Below are 6,000 nucleotides of genomic sequence, written 5' to 3' on the forward strand. Positions count from 1 at the left end.
ACGTCTCCTACATTAGGCCACTTCTCAACATGGGAAAACATAACCAACCTACCTAAAACCTAGAAATAAACAGAGAATTAGGCAAAATGAGAAGACTAGGAATATGTTCCAAATGAAGCAACAAAACAAAACCTCAGAAAAAAAAGTAAAGGAATTCAAGATAAGCAATCTGCCTTTTCAAGGCAATGATGCTAAAGATGCTCGATGAACTAGCTGTTTCCCCAATAGAAAAGATTATGTCCGTACAAAGATTTGTAAGTGGATGTTCATAGAAGCTTTCTTTTTCATAGTCAAAAACTGTTTAATAGTAAATATATATATGTGTGTGTGTGTATATATATATATATATATATATAAATACTTAACCCCATCCCAGAAATCTAACTCCTATGTATTTACCTAAGAGAAATGAAAACTCATGTTCACACAAAAACCTATACATGAACACTTATAGCAGCTCTATTCGTCATCCAAAATAAAAATGGGAAACAACTCAAATAGCCTTCAGTGGGTGAATGGATAAACAAACCAGTATATCCAAACAATGAAATACTACTCAGCAATAAAAAGGAACCATGGACACATGTAAGAACTTGGCTGATTCAGAAAGATGCTATGCTAAGAAAAAGGAGGCAGTCTGTGAAAATTACTTACTGCAGGGTTCCATTGAGTTGACATTTTGGTAAATGAAAAACTATAATAATAGACAACGAATTAGTGGTTGCCAGGGGCTAGGAGTTTAGGAAGGCTTGACAATAAAGAGGCACCAGAAAGGAGGAGGTTTTTTTGTTTTGTTTTTTTTTAACTGTTCTGTAGACTGATTACAGTTCCACAAATCAACATGTGCTAAACCTCATAGAACTGCACACCAATAAGCAAACTGACAAACAAGCAGAGGTAATAAACACTCAAACCCCATCACTTTCCGATTATTTTACTACATTTTGCTGTCATCACATTCTTGAGCTTATTTATGTCTGTGGTATCTACAGAGGAAACACTGTGTAACAGTGCTGCTGCAGCCCTCCTCCCCACTCACCTTCTCTGGCGACACTGGTAGCTTGGAGCCCGCCATGGAGGGAGCATTTCCACTATGGAAATTGACAGCTGCTACAAATTGAGGTTTGGATTTTTGAGTGTTTTTTGGAAGAGCTGATTGTTGACTATTTACCAGCACACCACAGCACAACTTCTGTCTCAGATTACTGAATGTCCTTTCAATGGATTGCTGGAGCTTTGAAGAATTATCTGAACCTATAGGGTATCTCCTTTTGTCCTTGACATGGCTATTTTTATGAATATGTAGAAACTGAAGTTACCCAGAACTGATGGCAATGCAGATAAATGATCCTTGTCTATGGACATGCACATGGCATCTGTCCCATAGACAGACAACCCTGCCGTCTGTGGAAAGTTTGGGATCCACTTGCAAGTTTATTTCAGTATTCCTGATCATAATCTTGGCTGTTCTTCGGATTCTCTGTCAAACCAGTTGTAACATCTTTTCTGGTTTCCTCACTTAATTAATGATGTCAGTAAATCATATTTACATGTCTTCATTTTACATTTGAGTGAGAGTCCAGTTTTAGCTTTTTTTGAAAATTAGCTTTAAAGGGTACTGTTTTGTCTGCAGCACTTGACTGCCTTTAGATTCCCTTGCTCAGAGCATTTGCCCTGTTCCAGTAAGATTATGTAAACTCCAGGGTTTTTTGCTACCCAGTTTTCCTGGTAGAGTTAAATACTCTGTACCCAGAATATGGTACTTTTCTTATGGATGGTACTACAGTGCAACTGGACTTTGCTGTTCTAGCTTCTGAGATGAAATTTTAGAAAATGCTAGTTCTGCAGGAATAATATGATGGGATTGTGTGCAAATAGCCAGGATTAAGAGTGGGGGAGCTCTGGGAATCTGCCTTTGATCCCAATAAAAGACTCACAGCAGGGAAGGGAGCGCTGCTTTACTTAATTATATTTTGTAATAACTGGAGAGACTGGTCTTGATCAGGTTACCGGGAGTATCTCGTGGGAAAGGATAATGCTAACAATTGACTTGCTGGCTTCTTTCCTAACATTGTGTGTTAACCAATAACAAGTGACCTTTTCAAATTCCTTTCCTTTGGAATTTTGACAAAATTCTCATTCAGACATTGTTTTTGCCTGTAGCTTTTCTCACTGAGCTTCACTTACTATCGCCCAGATCAGACAACTGGGATTCTGACATTCGCTGCACCAAGAACTACATACAAAATAACTGGCCCTTCTTTAGCTCTGTCATTTAATAATCATGTGAACTGGAATAAGTTGTATCACTTTACTGGAATCAGTTCTCCTAACATTAAGTCTAAAAATGTAACAATCACACTGTTGTTTTTCTTAACATTTACTTTCTATACATTCATGTATATATATAATTTTTCTGGTTGTTTGTTTTTTAACACTATTAAGAAAATTGCAGTTTATCTAGGGACACTTGATAATTGGCCCTTGGTCAGCTATGGAATCCTGAGCACTTTTGCTGATGACCTGTAGTTCACTTAATTTCTCCCGCACACATACTTTTTATTTACTGTTTCAGGAATTACTGTGCTCCCTAGAGAGGTCAGATTGGATACAATGTTTTTTATTAATGTAGTCTCACTATAAATCTCAGAATGTGTCTTCTTGGCCTAAAGCGATAATATATCAGGGCCTAAAATTTATTATAGTTTCCGAAATTGCATCTATCTGATAGTCTAAAGGAGGATAATTATATTTTTTCTATGAGAATTGCTTAGGGGACTTCATAAGCAGGGCCATTGTAATTGTTTCTTAGATAAAGAGTCAATCTGTTTTCTTCCAGTTTAGCCAAATAGCTGATAAAACTCCCTTCTAGGATGTATAATGTCATGAAACACAGACAAGGCCACTTTTCAATTACAAAGAAAATTCAATTTATTAAGCACCCTTGGAGTGACAATTGGTCTAAAATTGTTACTCTGAAATGATTAGTGAAATACGTTTTAATGCCACCTGATTAATGTTACCAAGGAAACTCTACCGAGATGATTAATAGTCACTCCTAGCATGTATTTCTACAATTCAAGGGGGACCCACATTCTCTGGGTGTAGGAGAACCTATGTTCCAATGCTGTTCTTAGTTTTGTGACATTAGGCAGTTTGCTTAAACTTTCTCAACTCTATTTCTTCACCTAGTAAACCAGGAGTAATACTTACCTCTCCGAGTTCTGGTGGTGGTGGTGGTGGTTTTTGTCTGGGTGTTTTTTTTTGAGATCAGAGATAATACTTATGAATAATAATTATTATAAAAATTTAATGTTCTTACAGTTTTATGGGATTTGAGGCATTATGAGTTTTCCATGTTATGAGATTAAAAGCAGAGGTAATAACTTTTTAGTATATTTTTCCCCCTGAGAGAAAACAGAGCCATAAAATGTATTCATATTGGGAAGAAGGGTATAGAATAAATAAAATAAATCTAGGTCATAACTAAATTACCTCGGGATCCTGGGGAAAGTTGTTCCAGAAAGGCTCCAGGCTACATCCAATTTCCTGGTAGAAACTTAGCACTCAGAGCTCTCAGGGGCTCCCGAAGTCCTTCCTAACCTCTGTGAGGCCAATTAAACAAGCACTTATGAGAGTTAATCCTTTGAAAAACAGAAGTCTATTTAAAGGCATAGAGCAGACAGAATTGAGAATATAGCACAGTCCTTTCTTTACCTGCCTTTCCAAGAAGTCCTTGTCCCGGAGACAGGAACCTCTCCATGGCTGTGACTGAGAGTTTGTTGCTGTTCTTGATATAGGGACAATGATGTATTCAAATGAGCAATGATCACCGACAGATTTTAGCCACCTGGTTGTGCGAAGTACAGGTTCATAGAAGGCACCAAAGAGCAAGGTCCAAATTCTACTAGAATCTTGAGATAACTAGAAAACACTAGTTGCAACGGCCCCATCAGCTGAGTTAGGAGTGGTGCTTTATGCAAGGGTTCAGTCTGGCCAATTCTTAGCTCCTGACAGATGTAGTGATGGGTTATACCTGTAGCCATGGAAGTGTGCAGACCCTCTGATATTCTTTTTGCCTTTTTTTGTTTTTCTTTTTTGGAGGGGGAGGTAATTCGGTTTATTTATTTGTTTATTTTAATGAAGATACTGGGAATTGAACCCAGGACCTCATGCATGCTAAGCGTGCACTCCGCTACTGAGCTATACCCATCCCCCAGGTGTTTTTTTTTTTTTCCAAAGACATCCCTTTGTTATATGTTCACCTGGTACAAGACTTCAGACTTTTGTTATATTCATCTAAAAAAAGGAAATTTGAACTTTGCGGAACATCAATTTACATGGTTGGCTCCTGCTTTATTAACATTGCCCAGTCCGTGCTTATAGCCAAGATATCTTATCATTTCAATTAATAAAAAGACAGTAATAACAATCAATAGAAGCAATGGCACAAAGTACATTTATGGGAAGTGAAGATTTCAAAGATCAGTATATATCTTATTAAAAATAGTTATTGATTCAAATATAAAGATACAATATTCTGTTACTGAGATTTGTTTATCTAAATAACTACCTTTAAATAAATAAATAAATAAATAAAATCCTAAGATAATTCTCATTTTCTCAAAAGAAAAACTAAGATGACTTAGAGATAAATATAGTTGATGTCTCGTTTATGCATTGGAGGCAGCACAGTGCCTGGCTACCTTCATTCATCTGGTCATCATTTGAACACAAATTTAACTGAGGACCCAACATATCGGATACTTTGCTTGTAGGAGTTTTCAGCCCTCCTTGTGCATGTAGGTTGATGGGGGAGGACAGAGAAGGCTGGAATCAGTATGATAGCCATAAGGGGGGGTTAACCGTGTTACAGAGGCTAACACCTGCAGGACTGGGTGGCACACGCCAGGTATTTGGTAGGGTGCGTGGAGTGGTGGATGGATGTTCCCTTTGGCTGGTGCAGAATAGTAGCTGAGAGTAGGACAAAAGATTTGTTCATTCACCCAGGGTTACCTGGGAAACAAGCCCCAAGCTCCAAATGAAGAACTGACAAGGGATTAAGCACAATAGGCTGTCAGCAAGACAGATGGGTTACTAGCAGGAAGTCAACAACAAAGAAATCCAGTTGAACAGGCGGGGCTCACTTGGATGCTCCAGAGAAGTGGAGAAAAGGAAGGGAGAATTCTGGGATCTGGAAACCTCAGGAATGTGGAGATCATCCTGGACACATAAGACATAGGTTTACGGCAGCAAGGCGCATTCTGAATCCCACCCTGCGGTAGATTTAATTCTGCTGAGAAAGACTCCATTATGATAAACCGGAACTCCAACTGAGGCCTGAACTTATAGGGAAGAACTTTAGGGCAGGGTCAGGGGAGTTAGGGGGCTGACAATAGCAAGAAGTCAGGATGTTTTTGTTTTGATTTTTAAGCCAATTCTGTGTCTGACAGTTAAGTAGTTAAGTGTCAGTTTTATTTTGCTTTTCAGTCAACTGAGATAATTTACCTACCAGCCTTCAAAACCATCCTTTTTTAGGGGGTAAATTCTTTGTTGTACTTCACAAGTATAATAAGTACTGTGGATGTGGGAAAACAGACAATACAGTATCCAGCCAATCCCTATATACCCTCTCTTCTTTGTTTCTCTTTGAAATAAAAATCATTTTAATGAGAGAAACTTTTTTTGCCTTCTGGGGAGAAGTTCTGATTCAGAAGCCATCTGAAAGAAATCCTAAATTAGCCTTTTTTTAATTGCCACATTTGCTTGGAGGGTAAGGGTTTTGCTAGAAATCATCAGCTCTTTCCACCAGGATCATGATTTTTAGACAGAAAAATCATAGTTTTTAAAAAATTAGGTCTCAAATTTTTAACTGCGAAACTTTTATTGGCTTTGCCCTCACCTTCTGGCCAAATTGCTAACGCTTTGCCCATGTTAAAGCTAAGGTGTTAATATTTATTGCAGTGGATGTGCAGATGTATGAAGAGGGTTTTCATGCAG

This window comes from Vicugna pacos, chromosome 12 (genome assembly GCF_048564905.1).
Source record: "Vicugna pacos chromosome 12, VicPac4, whole genome shotgun sequence".
NCBI lineage: Eukaryota > Metazoa > Chordata > Mammalia > Artiodactyla > Camelidae > Vicugna > Vicugna pacos.